The sequence below is a fragment of the Coffea arabica genome, chromosome 11e (genome assembly GCF_036785885.1).
Source record: "Coffea arabica cultivar ET-39 chromosome 11e, Coffea Arabica ET-39 HiFi, whole genome shotgun sequence".
Classification (NCBI taxonomy): Eukaryota; Viridiplantae; Streptophyta; class Magnoliopsida; order Gentianales; family Rubiaceae; genus Coffea; species Coffea arabica.
This window is the reverse complement of record NC_092331.1, coordinates 23,223,707-23,251,594: the sequence shown is the minus strand read 5'-3', so window position 1 is coordinate 23,251,594 and position 27,888 is coordinate 23,223,707. Positions and strand designations below refer to the sequence as shown.

The following is a 27,888-nucleotide window of genomic DNA, read 5'->3' as shown; positions in this document are numbered from 1 at the left end:
TGGGCCATCAACAGCTCTTGGACAGTTGGCCTCATAACCGTCCAAGCTCTGAATCACCGATCTCTAATCTTTGGGGACTTCTCAGTTCTGTGTAATCACCACCTTCTTGTGCATAATCACCACCACCATTATCGTATTTTGCCTTCACTTAATTTCGGTTTCTACCCATATCCTGCAATCCATCGTTATTGTCATCATCCCTACTCTTTACCTGACTATTTCTTAACCAATCAACTCTTTCAGAGCCAGCAATCTCTCTGATCAAGCTCTGGAATTGTTGAGTAGTTGTTGAATAACAAGTTGTGGAAGATTTGGACAGACAATTTTGTGGCTACTTCACAGTCAACTCCTTTTTACCTTTTAATCTTTGATCCCATTTCGGCTCCTAATCAGGTGACAACCAAATCACTGGGTTGGCCTCCGGCCGCAAGAAAATTCATGTGGTCACCAAGCGTTGCAGGCTAGTTTGAGTCTGAAAGAAGAAAGTCCTAATATGAAGGTACTTTCAAGGTTCATTCTCTTTGATTCTACCCAAAATTTTCCGAACTTGTCTCTAATTATTTTGCATCAATCCTTTATTCCTTAATCGTGTCTTCATCTTATCATGATAAAGCGAAAGTGATTTTCATCTTTGATCACATTTCCATGGTTAAAACAATTCCATCTTAGAAAAGTGTTAATAAATAGAAAGGTTGAATCTTACACTTTAATGTACATTTCTTCCGTGATGACCTAGAAAATTATTTTCTCACCTCCCAACTATTTACATTTCTATTTAAATTATATTTTTGTAAAATTTACATTCATTAAGTGATTTACTTGTTAATTGATAAATGAGTTTCTTTTACTTGCTTATTTTAATCTTTGAGTGATTAATTTCTTAAAAATTGTTAATTTTGTGACTTATTAGTGAATTTGGCCAAAAACCCTAGAAAAATATAAGTTGAGATATTAGTCAAGTTAAGAAAGATTTTGGGAATTAAAAGAAAGTTAGAAAAACTAAGGGTTGTTAGTAAGAAAGTTTAAGTGGAGGACACTATTTGGGGCACTATTCAAAGTTGACTTAGAGAAACCTTCTTGTGGCTTGTATATTAGCTCCAAAAGCAACCCAAAGCCTTCATTTCTTCTCCTTGGCTGGCTGAAAATAGAGAGAGGAAGAGAGAGTGAGAGACTTCAAATTTTCTTGAAATTCTTGAAGATCCAAGCTACCCTTTCATCAATCTACTTGAAACCTTAGAAGATCTTGAGAGAAGAAGACTCCTAGGAGTAGATCTTGCTATCTTCTTGGTTTAATCTTGCTAGGGTTTGAAGTTTTGAAGAGGTAAGTGGCTAATCTATTTCATTCTTTTATTTTTCAAGCAACTTTGGACTAGATCTTGGTGGATTTATGCTATATATGGAAAACCTATGGTGGATTTGAAATTTTTATGGAAGTTTTGGTACTAGAAGCTTGATAGTCTCTTGTATGTTTGAATCTTGAAAATTTTGGCCAAGAATTTGTGGATTGTTGTTTCTGGATATCCAAGGGTTAATGATTGATGAAACCCTTGAGGATTTGATTTATATTTCTAGTGATTTGTTGGTGAAAATGGAAGAAATCTCTATGTCCACCAAGTGTTTGATCTTTTGTTAAGGGTTGTTTATGTGCAAATTTTTAGGTTATTCTTGCTAACAATCTTGGCTATATATTGTTTGATATGTTCATGGATTTGTTATGGGAAAATTGGGAAGATTTGATGGAGAAATGCTTGGAAAATTCTTGTGGGAAATTCTGCCTTTGCTGTCAAAACAGGGGAAGATATTCCAGCCTTAATTTCCACTTTTTTTAATAATTTTGGGCAAGTTCTTGTTCAAAATACTTGTTAACACATCACTCTTTACTTGTATGTTGAATTTGAACCAAAACTACAAATTTCTTCCTTGTTTTTTTGTTGGAAAGTTTGCAAAATGGACTGAAACTCAGAGAGCATTTTCAGTCAACTTGTCAAATTTTCTGGTATTAATTGAAAATGAATTAGAGTTTAAATTTTATACCGTTGGAATCCCCTTTGAGTCTAGTTTCAAACGAAACCAATGGCATTGGATTTCGATTTTTCTACATTGAGTTATAGCCGTTTTCCCGAGACTGCTCAAATGCCCTGATATGACGCGACAGCTTTCTTGTGTCTTTGTGATTGCTATTTTTGACCACGAAAATGCATGAACTGAATTTCGATGTCTTCATAAGAAATGTAGATCTATGTCTTACATCGAAACGCCATAAAATTCATCTCAATCCGATAAGTTTACCTCCAGTTACGATCAAAATGCCGAGAGGTGTCAAAGCTGTCACTTTGATTATTCTCCTTTGCACTCTTTCCTTCACTTTTCTTGGTTCAATTTAACATTTTTCACTCCATATTATACCTGAACCATTGACCTAACATGTACATAGATTTTCCCTTTGAATTGAGCTTGAAAACATGTGTTTTGGAAGACTTTTAGGGATGTAAAAATATGAAAATTTTGAGGAACATCTTGGGACTTCTAAGTTGGGATTTGGGAGTAGTTTAGATTAAATGGTGGTTTGGAACAGTGAATCTCATTGTGCTCTAATTACTTGGTTCTAGGACTTGGAAGTGAACACAAGATTTGCACCCGAGACGGACGTTTGAGCTTTGCTTTACATGGTGAGTGTCAAATGCATGTTTCTTGATATCTTGATTTGAATGATATATGTTGCCATGTGTTATGTGTTTGAATATTGAACTTGATAAGGTGAGGGTGTACTTTATCACACTCGTCCTCTCCTTCTTGAATGATCATGTACTTGCTTGAACTTGATTGACTTGTGCTTGACTTGTAAGTGCTGAGCGATAGTATGTACCACACTCAATTCGAGTGGGAGGTGCCTCTCATCCCGCCTCAGTACCTTTATCTTGATTAAGTCGATTGGAGAGTTATCTCATCGACTTATACTTGATCTTGGGAGCCCCAAAACCCAATGGCTAGCCATTCAACTCGAGTCAGTAAGGGCTTGGTTGAGGAGTTTGGTGAACGTTAGGCTCGTGTACTTGACTTGCTTGGATATACTCGAATAATATCATATCTTGTTTGACGTGCGGGCCCGGCAGGGGGTGTCATGGCGGACGGAAATTGGTGAAAAGTGGGGTTCTACGGACTTGTTACTTGCTTGGTTGACGGAGTGTCAATATTTGAAAATCGTGGTTCAAAAGTATCGGTGTAGCATGAATTGTGGATTTAGCTCCTAAGAACTCCTGTATCCTTTATTGATTGTACTTTTGTTTTCTCTTGTGAATTTACGTAAAATATTATGGCTGCCCTTCTTGATTTACATATTATTAATGCTACTGTACTCGTTTGCTTGCTTGCTTGTTTTCTTGGCCTCACTGATTGTTAGTTCATTCCTTTTAGTTTGTTTTCCTTAGCAGGCGTTGGCAACGTGGAAGCGGGAAAATAGACTGTTCGAGAGTTGGCATCTAGCTTTAAGTAACTTGCCATCCTAGTTGTACTTGATTTGATTAGACGACTTAGATTTATCGGTTTGATCGTACATATAAGTAGGGATTGTGACGCCCCCACTTCTCCCTAAGGCGAACCAAAGGGTATCCGCGGGACGCCTGCCCACCTCTCGCCAGGACTCAGTACAATCCAAAATTCAAGACTAGAAATACTTCAAATAACTTCAATACATAACTAAAGTACTCCAAAATATCTCACACTTACAATTATGTAGCTTTCAAGCTTAAATACAACCCAACGGAAAAGGGTACAATAGCCATCCGTTATAATATAATTTAAAGTCTTCAAAAGAAAATAATCTAGTACTACTCACGAGCACACTTGGTCTCGAACCCTGTAAAAGAAAACCACAACGTGGGATGAGCTACACAGCCCAGTGAGGTTCCAAGACACTCTAACAGTCCAAAAAAATCAAGTAGGTTGGGCATATCATATGCATGGTTCAAGGTTACACAATGGCATGTTATCATGAGGTGATAATCATTATACGGGTAATTTGAGACATTCATCATGAGACAATTATCATGGTTCAAGACATTGGCATGTATAGTTCACGAGTGATTGGAGCTTATTACAGGTGCGAGTAATTAAGCATGTTACAGGTATGGAGCATTAACATGAAACAGGTATCATGATATGAGTACATTGGACAGGTAACAGGTATGAAGCATATCACAGGCATGGCTCAGGATTTTATGTTGACATTTTAGCATGAAACAATTATCATGATACAAGGTAAACATATACTGTAGGATATGGTGTTCCAGTGGAACTCTGTCGGTCATCTGCACCTTATGACTTCCGGATCCCCTCGGTTTGACTGGCCTTCACCTTATCCCTCCAGTGGTAATACTCGAGTATATCGAAACGGTGGCCCAGGGTTCCAACCTACCTGACCGAGCCCAGTCCGGGCTCGAGTAGGTCAGTAACCAAGGGCAGGGCCCAAGTTCAGCTTAGAGCTTACAACATGCACAGGTAACCAAGTAATTCGACAAAAGGTTAATTCGAGTAGGTCGAGTGAGGTAAAGTACACACTCGCCTAACAATGATGGACAGCTTCATATAACATGTCATTCATGATAATCAAGTAATCAAGTGGATACTTAGCACATAAGCACGTAAGCAATACAAGTTGATTTCATGGGAGCACGTAATTCATGGATATCGAATAGTCATGAAGATTGGAAATCATGTGAGCAAATAGTCAAGTAATCAGGTAGTCATGTAGGTTGGTAAACGGTTCACGGTTCACGGTTAACGGTTAACGGTTAATGGTTGAGTAGAGACGGTTATTTGACAGGCATTTGCCATATTGATAGGCCATCATTGGCCGTTATCCCATTTTTACCATGTGAGAGTTGAGGAGATTCACTCCAACGACGTATGCAACCATAGCATACCATGTTATTCGAGCATTTCCAAGCATGAGTTATTCATCTCAAAAGAGAACGAGTGCAATAAAGTACACACTCGACCCCATTTTTCAAAACCAAGTAGGCTAAGCAAGCAATCTAGCAAGTTAAGCATGAATCGAGTTCATATGGTCCTTTGATATGGTTAATCATTTAACCAATTCATGTCAATATGCAATGCAAGTATACATTATTTATATAGGCATGAGTATGGTAAATACTTAACACATAGTACCTAACACTTAATAATCATGAAATGAGCATGTCCTAGACTTATTCAATTACGTATTCCTATATGGAGCACTCACCTAATCCAAAATAAGCGAGTGGTTCTCAACAAGCGTTTAGGCGTCCGCTCTGAGTTCCTCTTGGAGATCCCCTCGAGTGCCTGAGCAAACAATAATCAACTACCACTCAATATCACTACGAATCTCTAATAATCGAGGAAGATTGTACGCTAGTGCAATCTAAGGAAATCTTATGAAAATGAACCTCAATTACTAGTAAATCGAGGTTCAAATGGAGTTTCTTAAAGTACATGAGCAATCGAGTTTTCATTTTGGAAATCAAGTATAAAATGTTCAAGTAATATCGAAGGAATAAGGAGTACATGAAAACTCCCTTCCCTTGGAATTCGAAAAATTTTCAGGTTTGATACGATATTTGAAAAATTGTATCTCACATTCTACATGTTAAAAATTTGAAAACTTGGCACCATTGGAAACCTCATTGAATGTACTAAAAGTTCTTAGAAGACACTTTTCCATGATTCTAAATGGAAGATAGTCAAAAATGGGCACAAAGTTACTGTCTCAGAGTACTTAAGGTTGTGTCGGGGTTGGTTTTTCGCTAACTTTGGAAATTCGGAAAAATTCACACGTTACGAACCAGCCTCTAAAATTTGTAAATAAATTAGAGTTGCAAGTAAGTTTTAGAACAGAACAAGCGGATCAAGAATCGGAGTTTCGAGCACCGAGATACGGTAGCTCAAAGTTGGGCAAAATTCGAAACTGTTGAACAAATTTCCAGATTTGAGTTTCCGACTTTGGGACTTTAGTTAGGTATCGAAACGGACTTGGATGGGTACAAACTTTGGTAATGCAACACTCCTATATAAAGGGTATCCCTCTACCAAATTTCATGGAAAAATACCTTCGGGAAGGTAATCAACTAACCAACTAAAGTTTCGAAAAATTCCTAAGGCAAAGCTGCCTTAAGCTTTTCGTTCTTCATTTCCAAACATTTGGCCCAGAAAATCCTTCAAACTTGGTTCATTTGTGTAGGAAAAGCCTAAGGAACATTCATGGTACATTTGGTAAGTGTTTAACTCCAAGAAATTCAATTGTCAAGTTCACACCAAACTTAGTATCAAATCTGCCCAGAATTTAGGGTTTTCAAGAACAGGGCAGGTTTCGTATTTTGATCACAAATCACTCAATTCAACTCAGAATTGAGAATGGTTGGTGGAGTTGGAAAAAAAATTCATAAAGCTTCAATTTCTCAGAAGAAATGTTTTTGAAATTCAGCACACAATTAGCTCAAATTCGAGCCTCAACTTGCAGCTTCTGAACTTCGTTCCAGGAAAACAGAGAAACAGGACAGTCATCTTTAAATGGTTGGTACGGGCTGCTCGGGTGGAATCTGGAGTTGTATTTTATACCGTTGGAAATCTGGGAATGTCTAGTTTCAAATTCCACTGACGGAACTCGATTTCAACATCGGAGTACAGAGTTATGAACGAAACAAGCAAGCTGTCTGAGCATTACGGGAACAGTTCCCAGGTTCACTAGCTTCACGAAAATAATTCATTTGACCAACCAAACCTCAATATTTTTCAATGAAATTTTATACACCATCTATACAACATATAAAAATCATATACAAGCCATTAAACACTCAAAATTCTGCAGAAAAGGGTACGATCAAAGCAGGGGTAAAATCAGAATTTTTTACTCCATGCACTCCTTGAAGTTTCTGCTAGTTATACACCATTAATCTACCATTTTGAGCACTAAACCAACATTAAATCCATCATCAAGCATGAGATCAGTCCCCAAGACAAAGGTGGGAGTTCATAGAGCCCACCCATTTCATTTTACACCATAAACAAGCTAACCAATGGCATAAATGAACTTAACTAGGTAAGATAACCTCCAAATGACAAGTTTCTAAGGTTGGATCATCACTCACTTGGTTGGAGGTTCAAGAGCAAAATTTCGGTCACTCTTTGCTCCAGAAAACTGTTGCTTTTTAGCTCCCTTTTGCAGCTCAAAATACTCTTCAAGTGTTAAGCTAAGTGTGGTGAAATTTTGGTAGGATTTGAGTGAAGATTTGGTGAGGTTTTGTGAAGTAAAAATTGAGAGAGCAATGGTGGTTTGAGAGAGAGGGATGGCCGGCTGAAATGGTGAGTGGAGGGAGAAGAGAGTGATCAGATTTTAGCTTTCAAGAGAAGCTTCAAGTGTTTGGCCCATTTGTGCAAAAGCCAACTCTACTACCGCGCGCACTCGCACGCGTTTCGTGCTCGATTCCTCTCGCATTTGTTTCACTAGTGCACTAAACCTCTAATGCACTTATATTCATATAAATATTATTCACTCTCAATTGTTCCAAAATAAGGGTCTAACGTTCCTCAATTTAAATCGCGCGTATGAAAACGCGTATCTCCAATTTAAGAACGATAACGCGAAACTTCCGAGAAATTCTTATAACGACAGTACTAATAACTATCACTTGAGTATTTAAACATTAAAATACCTAATTTAGGTCCATTACACAAATCTCCAATATTCCAAACTTATTGTACTCTCAATCGGTCAAGATTTCCAAAGACGTGTTCACTATTTTCTCTAAACGAGCTTCCGAAAATTAATTTTTGAAACAAATCACTTTAAAAAATATAATGGAGTTATAATTCCATGTAATTAGGGTTAATAGGGCTAGAAAATAATATTCGGAGAAATCGGGTGAGTAAATACTTATTTGAGCCAGTAAAATAAATAAAATAAGCAAAATTTTCGGATCCTCACAACCTACCCTCCTTAAAGAGAATTTCGTCCTCGACATTCATACCTTCTGAAATCTCGGATAACCCTGAACCGTGGGGTGTGATCATGTCATGTGTTCGTTCAGACGCCACTGGTCGGTTCCTTCTTCCATTGATTTGTCGAGGGACAGTTCCATTTCCCTGTTGAGCAGTGGTTTCTCGTGGATACTTCCTTGGACAGTCATGAACTTTATGACTGGTACTCCCATATCCCATACACTTTCGTCCCTTTAGCCAACAGTTTTCTTCAGTGTGATTCGTCCTTCCACAATATCCACAAATTGGACGAGGTGTTGTGACCTGACTTGCTTGCAAGGTTTTCTTTGATCGTGTCTTTCCTACTGAAGTCCCTCGTGACATAGTTCCTTTTGGTTCCTTTACCATGAGTGGTGCAGGAAATAACAGTCCTACTCCATCCACTTCTTTTCTAACTTTGGGTGGTGGTCCATTTTCTCCTAGTGTACTGTCAGATGCATCTCTTTTCCTTGCTTGAAAAGCTCTCAGTTGAGATTTTGTGCTTTCTACCCTTTGCGCTTTTTCGAGAGCGTCACTAAATGTTTCAACCTGTGCTGCGGCAAGGGCATCTTGGATTTTCAAATCTAATCCTTGGATAAACCGTCTGATTCTCTTCCGTTCAGTAGCCACCAATTCTGGGGCATATGTAGATAACTTCGTAAAGCGTGTTTCATACTCAGCTACACTTAAAGTTCCTTGACAAAGCTTTATGAAATCATCTTCTCTCTTTTCTTGGACAAGTGGAGGAAGAAATTTCTCATTAAATTCACGTACAAAGTTTATCCAAGTTCTTAGGGTTTGATCCCTTTCCCACTTGTTTCTTATAACATTCCACCAGGCTCGGGCTGCTCCTTCAAGTTGAAATACAGCAAGGGTGACTTGTCTCTCCTCTGTGTAATCCAAGGCATCGAATATATTTCTTATATTTTCTAACCAATTCCCAGCCACCTCTGGATCAGGTCCTCCAGCAAACTTGGGCGGGGAGAATTTCTGAAACCGCTCTAAAGCTCGATCCTCCCCTATTTCTTGGTTTCCACGTTGGTTTCCTTGTCCAACACCTTGACCTTGTTGAGCTACTAAGAGCTCTAGGATATCCGTCATGTGAGTTAAAACTTGTCCCATTTGGTCATTTCCTCTCCCAGCACTTAGCTCGGCATTTTGGTCAATATCAGATCCATTATCTACTCTTTCATTTCGGGGTTGTCTAGGTTGATGTCCCTTTCGTTGTCCTCTAGTTTGCATGTTCACCGCTAGTCTATACACATATGTATAAATCTCACTCTAAGCCATAGTCGAACTACACACATATCCCAGTAACAACCTTTAAAGGAAAAGAAATCACATATACAAATATCATTACCACTATGCAAGTAAACACAAACTAGAGTTCATTAAATCATAAAATAAGTTATGGCCAAGTAAAGTTCATGCCAAGTCAAAGTCAATAACAAAAATAAACAAGTGATTATCACAAGTACATTCATCTCCAAGGCGCAAACTCTTAAGTTCTACTCCCATCGTCTCACTATAAAAGGTCACAAATAGGGATTCACTAGATTAATTGGAACTAGACGATTCTCGTTCCCTAACATGCTCGATTTCAATCTCACCACAAGGATCTTTTGGGTTACGATATTTTCCATCTCCCGTTCTTAATCATTATGCCATCCCAACCAAACAATTAGTGGTTTCCTGTAACCATTCTCATGAAATATCAATTCATTCCTATTCCCCACAAATGGAGATATCAAGCCCTTAGGATTGTTTTCCACTCTCAAGTACTCGGGTACAAGAATCCGAAATAAGGTAATTCACAACTCGAGCCGGCCGGTCCCAAGAGTAAATCACCACATTCGAGATTCCTACCCAACATACATATCAAATTCCCTCCAATTATCAAGATAAAGGTTTTACAACCTATAACATTCATGATTCACAGCTTACATTTCTACAAGGGCACTTAAGCCTTTACTCAATCACATAGTAAGGACCATAACACCACTTGGCCCTATCTTGCTCCTTTGTAGAGACCACGTGAAGTGGCTCTAAATTTCATCGCTACAAGCAATCATTTAACTTTCATACCAGTCCCACAGTCCGCATCTTAAACATTTAAGCCTAGGATACACTACAAAGATCTGAAACCTAAGCTCTGATACCAACTATGACGCCCCCACTTCTCCCTAAGGCGAACCAAAGGGTATCCGCGGGACGCCTGCCCAACTCTCGCCAGGACTCGGTACAATCCACAATTCAAGACTAGGAATACTTCAAATAACTTCAATACATAACTAAAGTACTCCAAAATATCTCACACTTACAATTATGTAGCTTTCAAGCTTAAATACAACCCAACGGAAAAGGGTACAATAGCCATCCGTTATAATATAACTTAAAGTCTTCAAAAGAAAACAATCTAGTACTACTCACGAGCACCCTTGGTCTCGAACCCTGTAAAAGAAAACCACAACGTGGGATGAGCTACACAGCCTAGTGAGGTTCCAAGACACTCTAACAGTTCAAATAAATCAAGTAGGTTGGGCATATCATATGCATGGTTCAAGGTTACACAATGGCATGTTATCATGAGGTGATAATCATTATACGGGTAATTTGAGACATTCATCATGAGACAGTTATCATGGTTCAAGACATTGGCATGTATAGTTCACGAGTGATTGGAGCTTATTACGGGTGCGAGTAATTAAGCATGTTACAGGTATGGAGCATTAACATGAAACAGGTATCATGATATGAGTACATTGGACAGGTAACAGGTATGGAGCATATCACAGGCATGGCTCAGGATTTCATGTTGACATTTTAGCATGAAACAATTATCATGATACAAGGTAAACATATACTGTAGGATACGGTGTTCCAGTGGAACTCTGTCGGTCATCTGCACCTTATAACTTCTGGATCCCCTCAGTTTGAATGGCCTTCACCTTATCCCTCCAGTGGTAATACTCAAGTATACTGAAACGGTGGCCCAGGGTTCCAACCTACCCGACCGAACCCAGTCCTGGCTCGAGTAGGTCAGTAACCAAAGGCAGGGCCCAAGTTCAGCTTAGAGCTTACAACATGCACAGGTAACCAAGTAATTCGACAAAAGGTTAAATTCATCATTTGAGTAGGTCGAGTGAGGTAAAGTACACACTCGCCTAACAATGATGGACAGCTTCATATAACATGTGATTCATGATAATCAAGTAATCAAGTGGATACTTAGCACGTAAGCACGTAAGCAATACAAGTTGATTTCATGGAAGCATGTAATTCATGGACATCGAATAGTCATGAAGATTGGAAATCATGTGAGCAAATAGTCAAGTAATCAGGTAGTCATGTGGGTTGGTAAACGGTTAACGGTTAACGGTTAACGGTTGAGTAGTGACGGTTATTTGACATGCATTTGCCATATTGATAGGCCATCATTGGCCATTATCCCATTTTTACCATGTGAGAGTTGAGGAGATTCACTCCAACGACGTATGCAACCATAGCATACCATGTTATTCGAGCATTTCCAAGCATGAGTTATTCATCTCAAAAGAGAACGAGTGCGATAAAATACACACTCGACCCCATTTTTCAAAACCAAGTAGGCTAAGCAAGCAATCTAGCAAGTTAAGCATGAATCGAGTTCATATGGTCCTTTGATATGGTTAATCATTTAACCAATTCATGTCGATATGCAATGCAAGTATACATTATTTATATAGGCATGAGTATGGTAAATACTTAACACATAGTACCTAACACTTAATAATCATGAAATGAGCATGTCCTAGACTTATTCAATTACGTATTCCTATATGGAGCACTCACCTAATCCAAAATAAGCGAGTGGTTCTCAACAAGCGTTTAGGCGTCCGCTCCGAGTTCCTCTTGGAGATCCCCTCGAGTGCCTGAGCAAACAGTAATCAACTACCACTCAATATCACTACGAATCTCTAATAATCGAGGAAGATTGTATGCTAGTGCAATCTAAGGAAATCTTATGAAAATGAACCTCAATTACTAGTAAATCGAGGTTCAAATGGAGTTTCTTAAAGTACATGAGCAATCGAGTTTTCATTTTGGAAATCAAGTATAAAATGTTCAAGTAATATCGAAGGAATAAGGAGTCTTGAAAACTCCCTTCCCTTGGAATTCGAAAAATTTTCAGGTTTGATACGATATTTGAAAAATTGTATCTCACATTCTACATGTTAAAAATTTGAAAACTTGGCACCATTGGAAACCTCTTTGAATGTACTAAAAGTTCTTAGAAGACACTTTTCCATGATTCTAAATGGAAGATAGTCAAAAATGGACTCAAAGTTACTGTCTTAGAGTACTTAAGGTTGTGTCGGGGTTGGTTTTTCGCTAACTTTGGAAATTCGGAAAAATTCACACGTTACGAACCAGCCTCTAAAATTTGTAAATCAATTAGAGTTGCAAGTAAGGTTTAGAACAGAACAAGCGGATCAAGAATCGGAGTTTCGAGCACCGAGATACAGTAGCTCAAAGTTGGGCAAAATTCGAAACTGTTGAACAAATTTCCAGATTTGAGTTTCCGATTTTGGGACTTTAGTTAGGTATCGAAACGGACTTGGATGGGTACAAACTTTGGTATTACAATAATCCTATATAAAGGGTATCCCTATACCAAATTTCATGGAAAAATACCTTCGGGAAGGAAGTCAACTAACCAACTAAAGTTTCGAAAAATTCCTAAGGCAAAGCTCCCTTAAGCTTTTCGTTCTTCATTTCCAAACATTTGGCCCAGAAAATCCTTCAAACTTGGTTCATTTGTGTAGGAAAAGCCTAAGGAACATTCATGGTACATTTGGTAAGTGTTTAACTCCAAGAAATTCAATTGACAAGTTCACACCAAACTTAGTATCAAATCTGCCCAGAATTTAGGGTTTTCAAGAACAGGGCAGGTTTCGTATTTTGATCACAAATCACTCAATTCAACTCGGAATTGAGAATGGTTGGTGGCGTTGGAAAAAAATTCATAAAGATTTAATTGCTCAGAAGAAATTGTTCTGAAATTCAGCACACAACTAGCTCAAATTCAAGCCTCAAGTTGCAGCTTCTGAACTTCGTTCCAGGAAAACAGAGAAACAGGACAGTCATCTTTAAATGGTTGGTACGGGCTGCTCGGGTGGAATCTTGGGTTGCATTTTATACCGTTGCAAATCTGGATATGTCTAGTTTCAAATGCCACTGACAGCACTCGATTTCGACTTCGGAGTACAGATTTATGAACGAAACAAGCAAGCTGTCTGAGCATTACGGGAACAGTTCCCAGGTTCACTAGCTTCACGAAAATAATTCATTTGACCAACCAAACCTCAATATTTTTCAATGAAATTTTATACACCATCTATACAACATATTAACATCATATACAAGCCATTAAACCCTCAAAATTCAGCAGAAAAGGGTACGATAAAAGCAGGGGTAAAATCAGAATTTTTTACTCCATGCACTCCTTGAAGTTTCTGCTAGTTATACACCATTAATCTACCATTTTGAGCACTAAACCAACATTAAATCCATCATCAAGCATGAGATCAGTCCCCAAGACAAAGGTGGGAGTTCATAGAGTCCACCCATTTCATTTTACACCATAAACAAGCTAACCAATGGCATAAATGAACTTAACTAGGTAAGATAACCTCCAAATGACAAGTTTCTAAGGTTGGATCATCACTCACTTGGTTGGAGGTTCAAGAGCAGAATTTCGGTCACTCTTTGCTCCAGAAAACCGTGGCTTTTCAGCTCCCTTTTGCAGCTCAAAATACTCTTCGTGTGTTAAGCTAAGTGTGGTGAAATTTTGGTAGGATTTGAGTGAAGATTTGGTGAGGTTTTGTGAAGTAAAAATTGAGAGAGCAATGGTGGTTTGAGAGAGAGGGATGGCCCGCTGAAATGGTGAGTGGAGGGAGAAGAGAGTGATCAGATTTTAGCTTCCAACAGAAGCTTCAAGTGTGTGGCCCATTTGTCCAAAAGTCAACTCTACTACCGCGTGCACTCGCGCGCGTTTCGTGCTCGATTCCTCTCGCATTTATTTCACTAGTGCACTAAACCTCTAATGCACTTATATTCATATAAATATTATTCACTATCAATTATCCCAAAATAAGGGTCTAACGTTCCTCAATTTAAATCGCGCGTATGAAAACACGTATCTCCAATTTAAGCACGATAACGCGAAACTTCCGAGAAATTCTTATAACGACAGTACTAATAACTATCACTTGAGTATTTAAACATTAAAATACCTAATTTAGGTCCATTACACAAATCTCCAATATTCCAAACTTATTGTACTCTCAATCGGTCAAGATTTCCAAAGACGTGTTCACTATTTTCTCTAAACGAGTTTCCGGAAATTAATTTTTGAAACAAATCACTTTAAAAAATATAATGGAGTTATAATTTCATGTAATTAGGGTTAATAGGGCTAGAAAATAATATTCAGAGAAATCGGGTGAGTAAATACGTATTAAGCAAAATTTTCGGGTTCTCACAGGGATAACTCGAAATATATTGGATGGTCTGTAATGTTTAACCATGAAGTTTTGATACTTACTTTGAGGTTAATACTATTGGAGTTTTTGAATTATTATTATTCTCTGAGATTCGTGAGTGAGTTCTGGCGAGAGTTGGGCAGGCGATCCGTGTCAGAACTTGCAAAATTCTCCATATTTTCTTAAAATTCCCTTTTAATTTGATTATATTGCTTTACAATATCTTTACTACTCATTTACTCCCTCAATAGTTGTAATAAATAATAGAATTAAGAGTTTTGCCCTTAGTTTTATAGTTAGGGTAAAATAGGGTTTTTGCGTATTTTGGTAGTGTGATTAATCGGTGAGGTGTGTGTACTAAATTTGATAGTTAAGAGTGAGTTTTAAATAAGAGGAAGTGTGTGATTAGAAGTGATATTAATAAGTTAAAACACAAAGTACGCGAGAGTTAAGGAAAATCGGCTTGAACCAACGTGTACCGTTTGCTACCGATTGAGTAAACCGCTTGAACACTACTTTATTACCTTAATCTCCTTGCCTTTATTTCAACTAATCACCCTAAAATATCCTCCAAAGCAGCCAAAATTTTGGACTAAATAAAGGGGAGAAAAGAAAAGAAAATAAGAGTTAATCTTGTTGCGACAAGTGGCGGCAATCCAAGAGGTGTTTGACCAACTAATTTCCTTCCTTCTTATCATTCATTTTTGGTTCATCTTCTTCATTCTTTCTCCTTGGTGGCCGAGAGCAAGAGAGGGAAAAAGAGAGGAAAACAACTTCAACTCCAACCTTGATTCTTCCTTGTTGAATTGAAATCACACAAACCAAATCGATTAAACTTACCTCTTGGTGCTTAGGAAGCTAGGAGTGGTGAAAATCTTGGGAGAAAGTGGTTGATTTCTCACTTACAAGAAGGATTTGGGAAGGTATAAGTTCATCCACCACTTGTCTTTACCTTAATCTTGCTAAAAATGCTATAGAAGCTTTCAATCTTGGCACTTGATGGATGATTTTCTAGTTTTTGGTGATGTAGTGAAATTTTCAGCTAGGGTTTGTATTTTTCAGCTTTGATTATTGATGTTTTGCTAGCAAATGTTGTTATTGAATTTGGAAATGGAACTTGTGAAGTGATTAGTGGCATGTTTACTACTTTTTATAGTTGAAAGTTGCATTTCCAGCATTTGGTGGTGAATGTTAGTCCTGCCTTATTTTTGGAATCAACTTGGGCTACGAATTTCTCCATGTTTTAGACTGAATCTGTGACGCCCCCATTTCTCCCAAGGGTGAACCAAGGGTATCCGCGGGATGCCTGCCCAACTCTCGCCAGGACTCGAGACAATTCAATTCAAACTTAATGATACATACCAAATAATACAAGTCTAAAATGAAGAAAAGTCACTTCCTTAACTGAATATCCAAATCTTACATCGTGTTCTCAAAAGATACATCAAGTCCCAAAATACAACCATTAAAAGTCGACTAAATATTTACAACCAAGATTCCAATCAAAAGTATAACCTAGTCGGCTTTTCCAAAATCTTTCAATCCACCTGTTAAGGAAAACAAATCTACGGGGTGAACGATTGCTCGTGAGGCCAAGAAACACACATGCAAACACATAGTTCAAGTAACAATCACTTACACAGTAGGTAAAACTGTAACATTCAATTCATTAATGGTTCAAGTAGAGAAAGTAAACAGAAACAATTCAAGGATATGGTAGCTCTCAGGAGCTAAGTTCCACTTGCTTTGCCAAATCTCGATCGAATACTTTCCCGCGATGACACTTCGTCAACCGGGTTGGTATTTTAAGTCCGTAGAACTCCACTTACTTCATAGTTCCGTCCACCATACACCGCACTAGGCCCGAACTGCTATAAAGGCACTACTACACGAGTAGGCCAAGCAAGATCTCTCAAATAGATCAAGCTTTCAGTTATCTCATGGCTCACCAAGGTTCCCGACCAAGCCCATGCCGGCTCGAGTCCAAGGTCGGCCGATGAGTTTGGGCGTCCCCCAGTTCAGCTGTATATCGAGGAGATTCACTCCAACGATATGTATACAGTTCAGTTATAGGATGAGGAGATTCACTCCAATGACATTGTCGCGCCCCATTTTTTATAATAAAAATAAGAATGAGTGAGTGAAGTATGATTTGAAAATTGGTGATGTGTGTGAAAAAGAAAAAGGCCATGGGACTTTGAAATGCGACGGTTTGGCCAAAATAGTAATCTAAAAAGGTTTGGATAAGAGTGTAGGAGTCGCCACTTGGTATCGAGTTAGAGTGTACCAAGTCACCCAAAAAAATGTGAATTTTAAAAATGTAAAAAAACCCTTTTTAGATTGACTCCAAAATCTACGATAAATCAGAGAAAAATGGTTCGGGGGTCACAGTTGAAGAGAGGGAAGGCAAAGACAATGTCTAAGGCACCCTCTCCACCTAGCCTAAGCTAGTTGCATGATTTAGTCATGATTTTCCTAATTTCTAACCAAGAGATGTATCGCATTTGGATGCAACTAATATGAATGCAATCCTAAACCTAATGAGGAATCGAAAAGGACAGATATCTCTTAGAGGCTCGATCGGACTAAATCACATGAGTTGTGATAGCCAAGGGTAAGCCCTCCAAGAGGTCACGAGTAATGCCAATGGAATGAATGTATGCAATGTTAAACATGAGCTTGTGTGAAGTGAAAAAAGTAATAATAAAAAATAATAACGTGTAGGTGATAGTGTGCAAATAGGGGTGCAAGGTGAGGTATGTAAAGTGATAGCGTGAAGTGCATGTGTGCTCAGTGGTAGTATATAAAGTGCAAGTGACAGAGTGAAAATGTGCAAAATAAGAATTGTGTGAAGTGAAAATGTGGAACAAAGGATAGAATGTGGAGTAAAAGTGCAAAGTGATAGTGGATAAATGAAATGCATGAACCCTAGAGGAGTGCAAGCAAGATGGGTACGGGGAGACCCTAAATCGTGACTTTTTCTTTTCCTTTTGGTTAGAAAAAGAATGAGTGTGCTAAGGCTATGTGTAGCCAAACTCGTCCATTCCCCTTACCCGAAGGGTGACTCCCTAACCTAATCAGGCAAATGACCCTAATGACTAGAGTGAAATGCAAAATCCTAAAGATCACACTTTGAATGTGGGAAAGGGGAAAGGATCATGCAAAAATGTAAAAAATACTAAGAAAAATGCATGAAAATGTAGTGAGGGCATGCGAGTATGTTCTAGCGAGGGACGACCCTATTGGGTCTAGCATTGGACTAGCCCTTTACTAACGCTCTCTCACAAGCATTGGACTTGTGAGCGATCGGGAATAAGTAACCATGACTAGCATTGGACTAGCCACGGTAACGTGCATTCCATCCACATAATCAGATATAATACCAAAAACAAATAGGCATGCCAAACACATAGTTTCACATAGCACATAACACATAAACATGCTTATCTAGATGCAAAAGCCTAGGGAAAGCAATTAAACACATAGCACCTAAGCATGCAAATCACACAAGCGAATAAAAATCCTAACTATTACATTTGAGAGGGGGCCTACTACAATCTAAAGGGGGAAATGAAAATAAATGAATAAAATAAATACCTAACTATCACAACTTGGCATTCAAGCCTTTCAAATGATAAAAACCAAGCTCGAAAATAAATATTCAAAACTTGAAACAAATAAAACAAATAAATGAAATAAAACATTCAAGAGGCATGTAATTAAGCACATAAAGTCACATAAGGGCACATAGGAAGTCAAATAAAGTGAGAAATAAGAGATAGGGTGTACCTCTCTGGAGTTGGGGCTCTAATGGAGTGAAATTGCTTATTTACCCTCCAAAATAAAAGAAAAGGTCAAGGCATCACAAATAATCACATGAATACGAAATTGAATCATCAAAAGCACTTAAACAACTAAACAGTCCATATTCATCAAATGAGGATCCAATTGAAAGGAAAAAGAAAGTTTGAGGGGTCAATTTTGATGATTTTTCAATTGCTTGGGCTATAGTGAAACAAGAGAAGACTTGGGGGGCTAAAGTGTAATTTTTAGAAAGTAATCTCATGCAAACTCCATGCAAGCTAACGTAAAAACAAAAACAAAATCTGGAACGAAGCAAACCAACCGCTGCCCCTTCATTCCACTTTCAATCACTAATTCAGATTTGATTTCATACTTTGACCCAAAGCTTAAACTAAACTACACAAAACTATGAACTTGACATCCAAACAAGCAAAATCATAGACAGAGATCATGCAAAGATTGAAAAAGAAACTTCATGCAAAAAGGCACGGAGAAACTTTCTACAACAAGAAAATCTGCTGCAACTTTGTTTCCAATGGATACTTCAGATTTGAACATGAAGTTTGATCAAAACCTTTTTAACCAAATCTCCAAAACTTGAACTAAGCACCACGACACATAACTGAAACATTCAAACAAGCAAGCCTTAGGAAATTGAGCCAATACTAAAGAACTTTCATGCGAAAAAATAGTTTTAAACTTCAGCCTTTCGCATGGCAGATTCACTTAAAGCCTCTCAAACCGTGACCCAAACTCAGATTCTCATCACTCATCATACACACAAGGGGAGATTTTCATGCAACACGCATGCAAGTGTTACGAAGGAACAAACAGACAAGCTTTTGCAATAAAGTTTCGGCAGGCTGAAGTTGTTCTTTTTCTACAAATTTTAGCAACCGTGGCCTCTCACGGTGAAGCCTTGCAAGTAGTGATGGCCGATTCCGGTGGTGGCAGTTTAGGCTCTTCCTCCACCGTTTTCTTTGCTCCCCGAAAAATTCCCCCTCCATTTCCAGATCTTCCCCCTTTCTTGCTTTGCTTTTTTTTTTTTTTGCTCTGTTTTTCTTTTCTATGTTTTACTCAGCCCCTATAACCTCTTTTGCTTGTCTTCTTTTCGTTCTTCCAACCCTCCGTCAGCTCTATTTTTTCCTTAGTCGAGGTCCTTTCTTTTTCCAGTTTCTTGCTCTTCCACCGTAGCTTGTTTTTTTTCTTTTCTTGTTCTAGCCGGGCCAGCTCTCAAGTTCTCCCCCTTTTCTCTTTTCTTAACTTTGTTGTTTTTTCTTTGGCTCTCAGACGAAACTCCCTCGGTCTCCTCCTCTCTCGGCCCTCTCTTCTTCTAGTTTTCCTTTGTTCTTCACAGCCCGTCCGTCCACCGCCTCCCAAAATTCCCCCCCAATTTTCCAGATTTTTCCCTTTTTCTCGCTTTTCCTTCCTCTGCCTCGTTTTCTTTTTTCTCTTTTCTTGTCAGCCGAAGCCCCCCTCAATTCCTCCCTTCTTTTCCTTTTGTTCCCCCCAAAATTCCTTAAGCCACCAAGTGTCTAGACACCTAATCCCTTAGGTGTTGTGTTGTCCAAAATACAAAGGGACACTTGTCCCAATGCACGCCTCCCACTTGCCATTTTATTATTTTTTTTCTTTTTCCTTTTCTCTTTTTTCCCTTTTTTCTTGTTTTTTTCCTTTTTTCCTTTTCCTTTTTTTTTTCTCTTTTCTAAAATTCAGTGTAAAATGCTCTTAAATCGAATAAAATGAGAGACACGAAACATGAACAAAATAAAATAAAATAAAAACATAAAATTGAATCAAATAAGTCTAAAAATCAAAATTTGGTGTCTACAGACATATGCAGCCATAGCATATATGTGAGGACTTGCAAATTCCTTACATTTTCTCAAATTCCCTTTTTTTTGAAAATTATTTGGTAATTATTATTCATACCATCCTACGGCTAAATCACCCTAGAAAAGTGCCAAAAGTCATAGGAAATTAGGGTTTTCCTATTCGTTTTCAATTCAAGGTGAAATAAGAATTTTCGTGTATCCGCAGTGTAATTATCGGCAAAATACTCTCGCTGCCCTTGGATGCATTCCAGTGACCCGTGTTCGACAATTCATCCAGTTAATCGTGTTTGTTCACTATGATACGTACTGATTTAGCCAATGGCCAAAACATGAAAGTTTTAGTGTTCTCTCTTAGCTTTTAAACGCCTCCAAGAACACCTTAATCGGACCTTGGTAACCTGAGATATAGCCATTTAAATGTAGTGCGGTTAATTAGCCGACTAGTTGGATTTTGGTTCTGTAAATTGGGAATTTGACTAGGTTGCATTGGAAACTGGACTAAGTGATCTTCATGAAAATTGTAGCCCTGTGTCTTAGCTTCGAAACGGCATAAGATTCATCCCAATCCGATAAGCGTAGCCTCGGATGTGTTCTTTCCGCAACCACACGTCAAATCTGTCTTTTGCTAGATTGCATTTCCGCACTTGTTATTAGTTTAATTCTTGTTCTTATATTGTTTTGAGCCTATGGAACGGCTATTGACTTGAATCTATGATAGTTATGACTTTCGGATTGGTTGAAGAAAATTAATGAAGCCATAAATGGCTGGAAAATAGGTAAACACAAAGGGCGTGCTGCCCAAATTTTCGCTTAAGAGCTAAGTTTCTATTTGAACTTATATATTTTCGATTGGCAAATCCTATGACTGTTTTTCCATCTTAAAACATGATCCTTCTTCAATTGGAAACTCCAAATATTTACTTACTCTTACCCAAATAAAGAGGAGTGGTTTAGGGTTTTTCTTGGGTATTTTGTCCTCCATTTTACATGAATTTCATTAAGGCATTTAGTCTATAATATCTACTTGAATATGAGATGATTTTGAACCATATAAACGATTCTGAAAACAGTATTTCTTAGCCTATCTAGTTGGATTCCGACTTGTCGTTAGTTCAAGGATTTCCATTGGAAAATTTTATAACCCTTTTGAATTTGGTTTCTCGCTTGGATTACGAAACCCTAATTATTTCCGACCACAGATTCAAATACCCTCTTTTCACTTAAGAATCATCTTTATACATCCTACTAGTAATTAGTCGGACTTCCTTTAATTTTACCTAGTTGATTTACTAGATAACTTGTAATATGTTCTCTTGCCTAATTTTAGGTTTCATTGGTGATTGAGGAATTGGACGTTATTTTGCTTGTACAGGTGAGTGTTCCTTGTTTGTTATATTTCCTTGACTTATTGGCTTGTTATTATTGATTGATAATGTGTTAAGTGCTTTCAATGATTGGCCAAAACGAGTTTTCTAGGCGAGTGTGTACTTTATCGCACTCAGCCTAAATGATTGTGAAAGTTTCAATGATTGAACGATTGAAATGTTACTTGTGCATGAATGTAAGCCTTTTGGCTGAACTGGCCACTGCCCCTTGTTACCGATCGACTCGAGCCAGAAGCGGACTCGGTCGGGAGATTTGGTGACCTGGGTGAACGTTTGGTATACTCGAGTATTACCTTGTAGGTTGGTGGAGGTTGGTGGAGCCTGGCCAATGTCCAGGAAATGGTGAATGAAATGAACGAATGAACGAACGAATGAGGGTTTTATTGACAAAAATGCATTTTCAAATGATTGAAGGTATAAGGGAATGAAAGGAGAATGAATGAATGAACGAATGAATGAATGGCTCCTTGAGAGCACGTATCCTTTTAATGAATGTGTTTATCGCTTTGTATTGTAAATGTTTTCTTGAATTATGGGTTAATGTATTGGGTTTATTACTTGTATATGTGTTCGGAACCTCACTAAGCTTTCAAGCTCATCCCTTTAGTTTTGTTTTCCTTAACAGGGGACGGCGAGCAGGATGAGAGCATAGACTAGCCAGTTTAGTTTTGTTGTAATGGTTCTCGCCCTAGTGCTTGGCACGGGCTGGACGTATGAAGGATTGAGAACCTTTGTATATTCGATGTTTATACTCTCTTTTGGGATGGCAATGTATATAACTTTCGCTTTAAGTTTTGGATAGATGCCTATTTATTCTTGTGGTTTTATTCCGATTTTAATTGAGAACTGAAGTGATCGACTGAGTCCTGACGAGAGCTGGGCAGGCGGTCCACTGAACCCTCTGGTTCGCCTAAGGGGGAATGGGGGAGTCACAGGTGGTATCTGTTGACCTTGGTTGATCAGTCCTTGGTTTTGATGATTACCAAACCAAAATGTAGATTTGGACTAATGTTTTTATGTGAGAAATTTGTTAGAACAGGTCATTGATCCAAAAGAGAATCGAAAAGATTTGAATCAAAGAGAAGTTAAGAAATATGAAGGTTCGGACGTAGAGGATCGGACGTCCGACAGACGACGATACTCTTCTGACGCTTGGATCGGACGCTCATTCATTGCTTCGGCCGTCCGACACAAAAAGAATAAAAGTTGAACATTCTGACTTCTATCGACGCAGGATTCGGACGCAGAACAAATGGTTCGGACGCATGGTTCGAACGCAGAGCAAATGGTTCGGACGTCCGACAGGCCAACGGCTAGTTTCGACAGCATTTAATATTTGACCGTTGGAGAGTCTTTTGGAGCCATTTCTCACCTTCTATAAATACCCCAAAACACAAGAAGACACAGACTTTTGCCAACACTAAATACAAGCTTACAAGTGAGATCTTTGAGTAGAAATATTCTTTGTTGGTTGTATAAGGGGTTGGGAAAGTTGGGTTGTGAGGTTGCTCAAGTGAAGGTTACTCTCTAGGAGGAGTAAAACCTTGGTGAAGGTGAACCTATCACTTGGAGTGGTAAAACCTTGATAAAGGTTGGCTCACTTGTATAAAGTAGTTCTTAATTGAGTGGGTAAGCTTTCAATTGTAGCTAGTTGAGGGTTTACTTGGAGAGTAGTAAAATTCCTTTGCTCAACCAAAGTATGTTTGGGGTGAGGAAGGAGTGAGCCTTCACTTGTACAAGTTGGTTAGCACTACCATCAATTGAAGAAGCTATTTGGTGGATTCAACTCCAAGTTTGGAAGAAGTTGGGAGTTTGATTGGTTTGAATTTCTTTTACTTTATTGTTACTCTATTTTTGTGCTTTAAAATTGCTTATATTCTTTGTCATTGTATTTACTTGACTACTTGTCTGGTTGAGTATTTTGGTTGTATTTGGTTGCATCGGGGCTTACAATTGGTATCAGAGCTTGGTCTCCTAGAGATTAAGCTTAACCGCTTAGAGTAAAGATCATGGCAACCATAAATGTTTCTTTTTTAGAAGGGCAATCTATTGATAGACCACCTATGTTTAACGGTTCTCATTTTAGCATGTGGAAACAAAGAATGATGATTTTCTTACAATCCGTTTATATTGAATTATGGTATGTGGTAGAAGATAGTCCTTATGAAGCTAGAATAGTTGACTCTACCACTAATTTGAATAGATTAAAGACTAGACAAGAATTGAATGAAAAAGACAAGAGATACCTTTCTTTGAATGCCAAGGCCATGTATATATTGTGCAATGCATTAGATGTAAATGAATCTAGTAGAATTAAAGGTTGTAAATCAGCTAAAGATATTTGGGATAAATTGTGTGAATTTCATGAAGGTAACCAAGATATTAAAGAACAGAAGAAATCTTTGCTTGTTTCTCAATATGAATTTTTCAAAATGCATCCTCTTGAAAATGTTGATAAGATATGTAGTAGATTTTGTGACATTATTCAAGATCTTAAATTGCATGGAAAAGTGTGACGCCCCCACTTCTCCCAAAGGCGAACCAAAGGGTATCCGCGGGACGCCTGCCCAGCTCTCGCCAGGACTCACTACAATCCATCATTCAAGAGCTCGAAATACTTTAATTAACTTCAATACACAATTAAGGTACTTCAAATATCTCACACTTACAACTAAGTAGCTTTCAAGCTTAAATACAACCCAACGGAAAATGGTACAATAGCCATCCGTTATAATATAACTTAAAGTCTTCAAAAGAAAACATTCTAGTACTACTCACGAGTACCCTTGGTCTCGAACCCTGTAAAAGAAAACCACAACGTGGAATGAGCTACACAGCCCAGTGAGGTTCCAAGACACTCTAACGGTTCAAATAAATCAAGTAAGTTGGGCATATCATATGCATGGTTCAAGGTTACACAATGGCATGTTATCATGAGGTGATAATCTTTGTACGGTAATTTGAGACATTTATCATGGTATGAGACATTGGCATGTATAGTTCACGAGTGATTGGAGCTTATTACAGGCATAGCTCAGGATTTCATGTTGGCATTTTAGCACGAAACAATTATTATGATACAAGGTAAACATATACTGTAGGATACGGTGTTCCAGTGGAACTCTGTCGGTCATCTGCACCTTATGACTTCCGGATCCCCTCGGTTTGACTGGCCATCACCTTATCCCTCCAGTGGTAATACTCGAGTATACCGAAACGGTTGTCCAGGGTTCCAACCTACCCGACCGAGCCCAGTCCTGGCTCGAGTAGGTCAGTAACCGAGGCAGGGCCCAAGTTCAGCTTAGAGCTTACAACATGCACAAGTAATCAAGTAATTCGACAAAAGGTAAAATTCATCATTTGAGTAGGTCGAGTGAGATAAAGTACACACTCGCCTAACAATGATGGACAACTTCATATAACATGTGATTCATGATAATCAAGTGATCAAGTGGATACTTAGCACGTAAGCACGTAAGCAATACAAGTTGATTTCATGGGAGCATATAATTCACGGATATCGAATAATCATATAGATTAAAAATCATATGAGCAAATAGTCAGGTAATCAGGTAGTCATGTGGGTTGGTAAACGGTTCACGGTTAACGGTTAACTGTTCACGGTTGACGGTTAATTGACAAGCATTGGTCATATGCATAGGCCATCATTGGCCGTTATCCCATTTTTACCACGTGAGAGTCGAGGAGATTCACTCCAACGACGTATGCAACCTTAGCATACCAAGTCATGTTATTCGAGTATTTTCAAGCATGAATTATTCATCTCAAAAGAGAACGAGTGCGATAAAGTACACACTCGACTCCATTTTTCAAAACCAAGTAGACTAAGTAAACAATCTAGCAAGTTAAGCATGTATCGAGTTCATATGGTCATTTGATATGGTTAATGATTTAACCAATTCGTGTAGATATACAATGCAAGTATACATTCCTTAAATAGGCATGAGTATGGTAAATACTTAACACATAGCACTTAATAATCATGAAATAAGCGTGTCCTAGACTTATTCAATTACGTATTCCAATATGGAACACTCACCTAATCAAAACAAGCGAGTAGTTTTCAAACAAGCGTTTTAGGTGTCCGCTCCGAGTTCCCCTTGGAGATTCCCTCGAGTGCCTGAGTAAACAACCATTAACTATTATACACTATCACTTAGAACTCCTACTTATCAAAGAAGGTTGTACAATCTAAAGGGAATTCATGAATTGGGCCTTAATTATTAATAATCGAGGCTCAAGAGTAAAGTTTTAAAGTCTAAAGAAAGAGACTAACATTTTTCATGAAATCGAGTTAAAAATGTTCAATCGGTATCGAGAAAAGAAGGTAAGTTTCCAAAATCTCATTTCTAAGAAATTGTCAAATTTTAGCTTTGGGTGTCAATTCTAGAAAAATCGTATCTTGCACTACGTAGGTCCAAAATTGGAAAGCTTGATACCATTGGAAACTACATTCCGAGTACTACAAGTTTCTAGAAGACACTTTCCCATGATTCCAAATGGAAGGTATTCAAAAGTTGGATCAAAGTTACAGCTGTAGAATACTAAGACAGTTTCAAGGTTGGTTTTTGGCCAATTTTGGAAATTCAGTAAAATTCACTTGTTTTGAACTAACCTTTGAAATTTGGAAATCAAATAGTGTTACAATCCAAGAGTATAACAATACAAGCGGATTGAGAAATGGAGTTTCGAGCACCAAGATATAGTAGCCCCAAGTTGAGGAAGATTCAAGACTGAAGAAGAATTTCCAGTTTTGAACCTCCAACACTAGAAATTTAATTCGGTATCGAAACGAACTTGGATTGGTACCAAAATTGGCAGTATTTTACTCCCATATGAAAGGTACCACTCTATCAAATTTCAGGGAAAAATACTTTCGGTAAGATAGTTAATTAGTCAACCAAAGTTCAGGAAAATTATAAGGCAATCTGCCTTTGACTTTCATTTTCCAAATTTCCAATCGTCTAACCAAGAAAGTTATCCAACCATGGTTCATTTGTGAAATAAGGGTCTAAGATACACCCATAATATCTTTGGTAAGTGTTTAATATCAAAAACATCAACTAACAAGTTCATTCCAAGATTTGGTTCCAAACCAGTCCCAACATTAGGGTTTTCCAAAACAGAGCAGTCCACTTGTTTCAGTCACAACTCAGTCAATATAGCTCGAAATTGAGCATGGCTTATGCCGTTGGAAAATACATTCATAGTACTAAAACATCACAGAAGAAGTCATTCCCAAATTCGGCACCCATCTGGTTCAAATTCGGGCATCAAGTTGCTGCCTGAACACTTCATTCCAGACGAACAGAGCAACAGGACAGCGAACTTAAAACATTTGGTTCGGCTTGCTCACAAGGAATCAGAACGTAAATTTTATACCAAATTAAAGCTAGGAATGTCTAGTTTCAAACGCCACCGACGGCACATGATTTCGACATCCGAGGACAGAGTTATAGCCAAAATGCCAACGCTGGACAGTGCAATACGGAACAGATTTCCAGATTGCCACTTCTAGGAGAAAAATTCATTTGACCCACAAAACGTTAATGTTTTCCAACGAAAATTTTTACACACATAATATAACATATATACATCAGGTTCATGCCAATAGATCACCAAAAATGGGCCTTCTTATGGCCGAACAAAACAGGGGCATTTTCGGAAATTCTTGCCAAGACCTCTACTTTGAGTTTCCAACAATAACACTCCATAAACTCATCATTATAACCACTAAACTACCATTAAATCCAACAGTAATCCTTAAATCAGCAACAACAACCCAAGTGTGGGAATACCAAGAGCCCACTCATTTCATTTTCACCATAAACAAGCTAACTAAGTGCATGCATGAGCTTAATCTTGCTATATAAATTCCAAAAGACAAGAATCCAAGGGTTGATCATTACCTATTCCTTGGGTGTGCAAGATCAGAAATTTCGGCCCTCTTGAAGCTCCAAGAACCCGTGAAGATGCAGCCTTTTGTTAGCTAAATCCAACCTCCAAGAGGTTTGCTAAGTGGTCTCCAAGTTTGGTGTGATTTGGAGGTGATTTGGGGTAGTTTTGGTTGAGATTAGTGTGCAGAATTTTTGTTGCAAATGAGTTAGAGAGAGAGAGGAGCTTGGCCGGCTGTGAGGAGAGAGAAGAGAGAGTGTGATTTTGATCTAAGTTGGCTTCTCAAAGAAGATTAAATGTGTGGTGAAAAATTGTTCCAAAGTCAACTCTTGTAAGGCTCGTTTGGCACATTTTTAGGCTCGATTTTCTCGCGCGTTTGGTTCACTAGTGCACTAAACCTCTAATGCACTCATGTTAATATAAACATTATTC

The 27,888-nt window shown here is 38.2% G+C and overlaps 3 long non-coding RNA genes across 3 annotated transcripts; 1 reads left to right on the top strand and 2 right to left on the bottom strand.

Annotated features, from left to right (window-relative positions):
• The first annotated feature begins 17 nt into the window (after positions 1 to 17).
• On the top strand, positions 18 to 22,410 carry LOC140020976 (uncharacterized). The gene is made up of 4 exons (XR_011824936.1): positions 18 to 499; positions 2,610 to 2,669; positions 21,483 to 21,527; positions 22,166 to 22,410. It is a non-coding gene; the product is annotated as an uncharacterized lncRNA (long non-coding RNA).
• On the bottom strand, positions 10,253 to 11,892 carry LOC140021469 (uncharacterized). Its single transcript, XR_011825275.1, has 2 exons — positions 11,824 to 11,892; positions 10,253 to 10,443 (listed from the first exon to the last, which is right to left on the bottom strand). It is a non-coding gene; the product is annotated as an uncharacterized lncRNA (long non-coding RNA).
• A 3,211-nt stretch (positions 22,411 to 25,621) lies between the features above and the next one.
• On the bottom strand, positions 25,622 to 27,685 carry LOC140021682 (uncharacterized). Its single transcript, XR_011825583.1, has 2 exons — positions 27,471 to 27,685; positions 25,622 to 25,681 (listed from the first exon to the last, which is right to left on the bottom strand). It is a non-coding gene; the product is annotated as an uncharacterized lncRNA (long non-coding RNA).
• Between the last annotated feature and the right edge of the window lie 203 nt (positions 27,686 to 27,888).